Source organism: the organism of the source record quoted next, unplaced genomic scaffold, assembly GCF_019419815.1.
Source record: "Pyrus x bretschneideri cultivar Hongxiangsu unplaced genomic scaffold, Pyrus_bretschneideri_v1 Contig40, whole genome shotgun sequence".
NCBI classification, from domain to species: domain Eukaryota; kingdom Viridiplantae; phylum Streptophyta; class Magnoliopsida; order Rosales; family Rosaceae; genus Pyrus; species Pyrus x bretschneideri.
In genome coordinates, this window is record NW_025999724.1 from 4,194,323 (window position 1) to 4,202,614 (window position 8,292).

General features: G+C 37.7%; 1 long non-coding RNA gene across 9 annotated transcripts; it reads left to right on the top strand.

The window, feature by feature from the left end:
* The first annotated feature begins 222 nt into the window (after positions 1-222).
* LOC103936310 lies at positions 223-7,993 on the top strand. Of its 9 annotated transcripts, none has more exons than XR_007251425.1 (11): positions 224-800; positions 889-941; positions 1,680-1,763; positions 1,910-2,498; positions 2,596-2,690; positions 2,808-2,887; positions 3,387-3,451; positions 4,355-5,458; positions 5,646-6,091; positions 6,189-7,639; positions 7,717-7,984. It is a non-coding gene; the product is annotated as an uncharacterized LOC103936310 (long non-coding RNA). The 9 variants fall into 9 exon arrangements; XR_007251428.1 differs by having other exon boundaries at positions 6,400-7,639; positions 7,717-7,980; XR_007251432.1 differs by having other exon boundaries at positions 223-800; positions 1,910-2,525; positions 2,606-2,690; positions 5,646-7,639; positions 7,717-7,993.
* The last annotated feature ends 299 nt before the right edge of the window (positions 7,994-8,292 follow it).

Consider the following 8,292-nt stretch of genomic DNA (forward strand, 5'->3'; position numbering starts at 1 on the left):
CATTCTAAACCCCGTCAATTGTTAGGAAAACACCTTTGTTATATTGATTTTTGGAACAATATTACTTTTGAAACATGTATGTTTCTTCTGTTGGCAAGAAATTTGATTTTTGTACTTTTTATCAAGTCATACTGTGACATTCCACATCACCTAATGAGTGATCCTTGTATGTATATTCACATCTTGTTTTGGAGCTCACTGGCTTTAGAAAGGGTTTTGGGTTGGATGTGGCCTTTCACCCGGGGGGAAAGACAGAAGGGGGACGGAAGGGTTGACGTGTTGGAGGGAGACGTTCGCGGGGATTTAGGGGAGAGGATTTTCGGCAGGGACGTGCGGGTGGGTGTCCTGTGGCTGATGCATCGGTCAGAGGGTTGTTGGAGGGATGGGAGGCCATGCTGCTCTGGGATCGAGATAGAGAGACAGAGGGAGAGGGAGACCGAGCGACAGAGAGAGAGGGAGAGGGGGTACAATCAGAGAAAAGCATGGGGGCCGTCGGGATTTGAGGGGTAGGTTGATTTCCAGGGATTTCTCAAACCTTCCTTGCCTCTTCCGTCTCGCAGACCCCGCGAGAACGACGGTCTCTCCTCCATGCTATCCTCCTCTCGCCGCCGTCTCCCTTCTCTCGCCTCCGTCGTCTTACTCCTCCTTTCTCTGTCTCTAGAATCGATCGATCTATTCGAAGAGGATACACAGTTTTTTTGGGGGCGAAGATTTGATTGGGATTTTGAAATGGAAGCTCGAGGGAGCAGCAGGAGCCAGACGGAGCCTAAGAAACGCCAGAGATAGTGTTCTCGAACAGAGTTTCTCTCTCTCCTCTCTTTCTCTGCCTTCGTTTTCTGTACGCATGTGTTTGAATATTCATTAGACATGCTTTCAATTTTTCTGCAGAATCGCCGGCGGAGTTATTTGCGGAGAACAAGAACATTGCTGGGTTCGATAATGTATGCTTTTTCTTTTACATTATTGTTTTACCTTTCTTTTTTGGACGAAAGTTGGAATCTTATGGTTTTTAATTTAAAGACTAGGAATTTGAATGGTGTAGTGGAGGTTGAAGTTGTTTCCCACAATTTTATTATGAATTCTCAATGTTTGATGAATTCGGGAAGTCAATTTTCTTATCTTTTATGCAGTTATGATCGTATTAGTTGGAATTTGGATTTTCACACACGTGTAAACTGAAAAAAGAAAATAGATTTTCGTAATTCGAACCACATGGTGTGAAAAGGCTTAAGAAGAAGAAGTTAGCTCTAAACTATAGAAGCATGGAAGTTTATGTGGACCTTAGATTGTTTTGAAAAATAATTGATTGATTCAAGAAGGCAAAGAGCTTGGAACCTTAACTGTCTCATTATAATCCTTCACCAAAGTTCTGCTAATTTATGTTCTATTTATTCTGTCATCTGAAACTGAATTGCATTTGGGTGTTTGTGTTTGATGCTATTTTTTGGATGTAGGTAACTAGATTCTTATTCTCTGGGAATTGTATTCGTTTGTTCAATCTCAATATTTTACCAATATTCTCACGCTGTCCTTTGTTTTTAATCTATAATTTATTTTGTCCAATTCATGAAATTTCCTTTTTTTTTTTTTTTTTTGACGATTTAAAATAAATAGGAGCAATTTAATTATCCGGTTTGGAGGGTTTTGATCTAATTGCAGTATTTATCTGTTATATGTAGGTTTGTGAAGGTCTGTGAATAACAGTTGATGAAAAAGTTGCAGTTTCGGAAATGACTGTCAGCAATCAAGACGTGAAAAAGAAGGTTCTTTTTTCTTATTTTTGTTTCCAAATTCTTCTTCTTTTCTATTTTGTGGATAAAAGAAAAAGAATCTTTCGGCAAACAGAATGGTGTTTTTTTTATCAGATTTTGTTAATTAATTGGATTTTGTGTTTACCCCTTTGTTTCAGTCTTTTATTCATAAAATCTTCACCACAAAGGAGAAAGAAGGAAGCGGCTCTTCGAATTTCTCAGGTGAGTGTCTAATGTGTTTCTTTCTGGTTTCAATTCAATCACTTATCACCATTGTTTTCCATTTTAGAAAATCTAGAGAGAGAGAGAGAGAGAGAGAGAGAGAGAGAGAGAGAGAGATGATATTCCTTGCAATTGGGGACTCATATTATAGTTGACGTTATCTTTCTTTTTGGATACGGACTGCAGAATAGAATCCCATCTGCTTTTTGAAGGATGTGATTTACTTTTCTTTTTTTGAATGGATTTGTTCTTCTTTAACTGTTTGGAAAGATAGGGACATTGGTCCAAGTTCCAACCATATATGACATTTGCGGTCTAAAAATGGCGTTTTTGGTAAGAAAGATATTGATGACTACAGAGAGAGGGAGAGCACCATGGAAATGTAATAAAACCACCAAGCCGTTATAAATCTCTTCGATTCTCTCTCTCAGAAACTATCAAAGCACAACAACCTCTTGCTGAAAAAAAGTGAATTTGGTCCCAATTCGAAGGAAATTTTAAGCCCAGAAAAGCCTTTGTTTCTTGGTGAGTTCTCCGGCCGATTTGGAGTAGGTAATTTTGTGATTTACAGTTTATTTTGAGAAATGATTGACGGGTTTGCAGTTCATTTTTCCATTTCTAGAATTTTGCAGTTTATTTTGGGGGTTTACACTCAAATTGAGAAAGCACACATGAACGCAAAGGCTCGAGGATGTACGACAACTTGGATATGATAGGGTACAAGCTATGACATTTCTGCAAATTTAGTTTTATTTTATTTTATTTTTCATTTTAGGGGGTTTTTTAACTGTTTAGTTTTTGGGTTTTGTCTAATTTTTGTGGTCTGCTTTATAGGTTGTACTCTTTGGAATTCCAGCCTTGAGCTTCTTCTTGCCTGGTGCCTTCTCATTGAGTATTGGAGCATTAAAACACAGGTGTGTGTGTTCTGTCAATGTAAGAGGAGAACGACATAAGAACATCCGTCTTTGTATTTTTTTCTTTTTCTAACCCATCAATTTCATTTGAGTCAACCAAATAGTCCTGGCTTGCAACATATGTTGTGAAGTATTATTGTCTGAAAAATTTAAGTATGCATGTATATTTTATGTGTGCGTGCGTGCACACCTCCGCATGGTGTTAATCTCTGTGGGTCATCTATATATATGTAGACATATCTGTGTGTGTATGTGGAATGCAACTTATCGGATTTAGGTTATGCTGTGCATAGTATTATTGTCTATTGTTATCTGCGCTATACCATTTCTATGCAGGCTCTGAAAGTTGTTCATGAGCTTTATAAGCACTTTCCATAATTTAAGCAGTCTGTTTTGGGTTCTTTTTCATTAGGTCATCAGCTTCTGATTAATGGAGAAACGAGGGCCATGCCACTGAGTTTGGGTTCTTTTCTAATTTTCTGATTTTGGGGTTTTGCAGGGAGTGCTGATGTACTGATTTGCTGGGATTTTTTTTTCCTCGCAGGATTTTTGGTCTTTGAAATGGTACGTGTTGTTTTTAATGTTTCGGTTCTCACTTGTTCTGTTCTTCGTTGCTTCGTGATTCTCATTTTTCAGTGTTGGGTGATGGAAATTTGTAAAAAATAGCTGTAGTTTTTTTTTCTGAGAAAGTTGGCATTTTTAGTTATATTTTCTGTTTAATCCCAGATGTAAGACTGTAAAATAAATGAAATGATGGTTTTCTAAAAACTCTTCTTAATTTTTTTTCTGGGATTTAAAAGCATCTTTTCCTGATTGGTTACAAGAGTTATGTTCTCTTCAATTGGTTCACCTAATTTTGATTAGTTATAAGTTTTGTCTTCTGTGCTGTAATGAGAGATTTCTGTTGGCCTTTCGGATTTCGGCATGGGAAAGTTCACTTATTTGTCTAATTAGATTGCGTATGCGTTCGATTCTTTATTTAATTCTTCTGTTTGCGTTTGGGTGGTCTAAATTTTTTATGTTTGGAATTATCCACTCAACACCAATTTGTTACATTCAGGTCTCCACTCCACATTTCATAAGTTCAAATTCTATAGTAGTCGATTCTGCAGATTGCTTCTTAGTTACACTCAGATGATAATGTATTTACAGTCCTTGACATGTTTTTAAAGTTTGCATTTTCAATGCATATATCATTAACTAAGCTTTATCAGCGGGATATCATTGCAAAATTTGTTGTGGAAAATGCTATTGCTAGATTCTGATATATCTACTTTAGTTTTAAGGATTACACATTGTTTTATGATATAAAATAGATGTTCTGCCTTGATTTGATGCGGGGGTATGCATTAGCTAACATTAATTCTGCTTAGTATTTCTCAAATTCTATGGTGTGTAAGACTCTTTCTCTGAGAATGGCTGACTGCAACTGAATATCCTTCTTCCTTTCTTCTTTATTTGAAACAGTGACAACTCAGTCAACTATGAGTAGATGTATAGCAGCCTGCTTCAGTGCTCACTTGGTAAAGTTTTTTGGTCACATAAAGGTGCTGGAATTGGGAACTTTTTGGATCTTAAATCTTTGGTTGCCTAACATTCTCTATATCGAAAGGCATCGTCTTTGTTACCACATTTTATATATTTTAGACGATGAATTTGAGTGCAGTGGACTATGAGTCAGTGAACAGGGAGTTAATTTTGTTGATGAGATTTGGTTAAATGTCTAATACACATAGGTGCTTATGTTTGTTTACATTGGTTGTAAATTCTTGCTTTCTTTTCAATTTTGTTTTATTGTAATTCTTGGTTTATGGATCTTGCATTGCTTACATGACATGGTTATATTTCAGTGTTTGTGAGATGTCGAATTGTGTGTTTGTGGCTTAGTGAGAGTTAGATTTAGATTGTGTAGAAAATGTGGGCTTCGGAGTGTAACCCAATTAGTAATTTGGAGTGACTGAGGAGAAGTATTCTGAGCTGCAGTGGGACTTGGTGAGACCATGCTGTCGGGAGAGAGTGAGCGAGCAGAGAGAGAAGAGAGGGAGGGAGGGAGAGAGATAGGGATTTGGTGAGAGGAAGAGAGAGGAGGGCTGCGAATTTTGACTCGGGGAGAGATGACTGCCTGTTGCTTCGGTCAGAGCGTCGTTGGGGGAGGAGGACAGAGGGACTGACAGGTTGGAGAGAAGTGGGAGCTAGGGGTTTCGACTCAGTGAGATTGTGAGAGAGTGGAGGATGGCAGAGACAGATGAGAGGGAGCTGGGCGTGGGAATTGCAGAGAGAGAAAGAGAACTCAGAAGATATTTGTTTTGTTGAGAGCTGACAAGAAAAGGGGAGAAACAATGAAAAAGTGACAGAATCTGAGAATCTGAAGTAAAAAATGATTAGTGGGGTTTTAGCTTCTGGCACTTTCTTCCCTGCTTTCTAAACCCATTTTTCTCTGCACCCCTTCAAACTCTAGAAGTGTTTACACAGATTGGAGCTCAAAAGCGCCAGATTTTATGGAACAAATGGTCTCAGAGAAGCTGATTACACTGCACAGTAGCAGCACAGGACCTGGTGGGCCTGGATTTGGTATTGTTCTTACCTCTATTTCTTCAATTTTTTGTAATTTCTTTTACATGCAATCTCTGTGCTTGCTGTTGAAATGAATATGGTGGTGGAAACTGTTGTTTTATATGAATTGGGGTTTTCGCTAAATTAATAAAGATCAAATCTTTGTGGCTCTTTGTTGTTTATCTCAACCTTGCTTCGCCCTCAGCCACTTGAAGATGACGTGGTCCTGATAGTCGGTCACTTCCGCGACAGTTCCGAACAAAGGATTCAGTTCCCAAGCTCCGACGATTGTGTCTGGCAAAGAGAATTCAGGAAGAGTGGAAGATCCTGGAGAAGGATTTGCCAGGCGAGTTCTTTTGTTTTTTATTTTGAATTTCCTTTTAAATAATTGTTTTGAATTAATGGTAGTGAAGTTTTCCCATACTCAGCCTATTCATTTTTATCAAATATTTTGCACCGACTATTTCATGATGCTGACTGCTGTAATTAATTTGGTTTTGTACTGAAAGTTGGAGTTGAGAATATATGGAATATAGTTGTTGGATTGGTGTCTGTACTATAGAAACTTAGGTGTGCTTACCTCCTTTTCATTGACATCCACAGTTTAATATTTGTTAGAGCTTATGAGACGCCGTTCAAGTCGGACCATTGGTGAATGCCTAAACTTTTGTTCTTAAATGGATTCATCAACTCAATTTTGTCGTTAATTTTTGTTTTGAGTCCGTTTTCCTTGCTGCTGTTGTGTTAGGATTTTAAGCTCAATCGTTCAGGCATGACACATTTGCAGTGGGAAGTCATAAGCATAATTCATTTTTCTTAAATTAGACTCAAGATTCTTATGTGCATTATACTTCCGTTTTACGAATTTAATTGGCTAAGCCTTAATGATGTTGTTGATGAATCTTCACGAAAGTCCGTTTCTCTTTTAATCATTGACTAATTTTTTTCTTCGTTGGCAGTAGAGGCGAAAGGTTCTTGTGATTTGAATCGAATATAAACTAGTCGAGGCGAAAGTATATGTGCTGTATGCACAAATGCATATAAACTAGTAGAATCTATATATACATGATTTGATATGTTAGTGAGGATTCGAGTCACAAATGCACAAATGCAAAACAATGGCATTTAAGCTAGTTGGTTAGTGAGGATTCGAGTCATTAAGGCGCCATCTGTCTTTATTTGAAATCTGAATTCATTGAATGATGAATGAGGTTGTAGTGTGAGAGAAATTGAGAAAGTAAAGAAAAGATGGAAGATGAAGCTACAATTATGTGACAGACAATAATGATGGATCAATTCATCTATGTTGGTTTATTAAACTTGGTAATGGAATTGCAAATCAAGTATATCTTAGGTTCTTAGTTGCATACCCTCCTTCCCACAACTATTATATTGTCTCTTGATTGGATGAATTTTTATAATTTTCTAGATCTATGGTTACAATGCTTTTTATAATTTCCTAGATTTATCATTTTAGTTTGTTCATGATTTGTTGATTTTTTTTAAGGTTAAATGTGTTTTATTCGAGTAGTTAAGGTTGATGCATTCAAGTTCCGTAGCAACGAGCGGACATTTTTGTCTAGTTTAAAACAAATAATAAATCCTAAGTGTATAGATTTCATCCAACTTTATGCATGCGCTACAAGTCAACAAATAGTGTATTGTCTAAACTAATAGGAATAGGGGTGGGTTGGAAAAACCGAAAACCGAAAAAAACCGGATCGAAAATCGGACCGAAACCGAAAAAACCGAAAAAAAAAAAAACCGAACCGAATTGGTTGAACCAAACCGAATCGAATAGTGTCTGGTTAGGTTTCGGTTTCTAGGGTTCAGAAACCGAACCGAACCGAACCGAAGTATTCAAAACGATGTCGTTTTATGCCTAATTCTAAAACGCCACCGTTTTATGCCTAATTCTAAAACGTAAAACCTAAACCTAGGGTCTTCTTCATCCGCTCTCAGTCTCTCCGTCTCCTCTCTCGGTCTCGCCTCGCTCTCAGCCATTTTCTCGGTCTCGCCTCACTCTCAGTCTCTCCGCTCTCGGTCTTCTTCATCCTCTCTCAGCCTCATCTCTCTCACAGACTCTGTCAATCTCATTCTCTCTCAAGGCTTAAGCTCACTGTGACCATTCTCATTCCCAATTCATCCTCTCTCAAGCTCTCGCTGAGTCGCTGTGACCATTCTCATTCCCAGCAAAAGGTTAGTGACTCTCACTCTCACGTTTTATTTTCTGCTCTACATTCAAACCAAACCTCTAAATCTCGAGTCTTAAACAGGTCAGAGCACTGGAAGTGGAAGCTCGAGTCGTAAACAGGTCAGAGCACTCTGACATCAACAATTAGCAGTGGGCGTCGGGCGAGTTATCATTAGAAGTGACTCAGGTGCTTCAAAAATTCTCTATTATTTCTTGTTTGAAAACTTCGATTGAAACCCATCTGTTTCCCCCAATTCATGTCTTCATTCAATTTGTTTAAAATTAGGGTTTTTCTTCCATTTTTTTAAAATACATGATTGTATTGAATTTTGGTGAAATTTTAATCCAAAGAACAAAGAGGGAAAAGATCTAATTGCTTGAAATTATGAAAACAGACCCTAATTTTGTAAAATTGTAACTAAAGTAAGGATTTTTATTATGTTCATCATTTGAATTGTCTGTAGGCTAAGATATATCATATGCTTGTTTTGGTTCTCTGCACTCTGCAGATTTGTGTGAGTTCTACTTCGGATATATCATATGCTTGTTACGATGGACCTTGTTGGTTCTCTGCACTCTGCACTATGTAGGCTAAGATATATCATATGGTTGTTACGATGGACCTTGTTGGTTTCATTTTACATTTTTGGGAATGGCT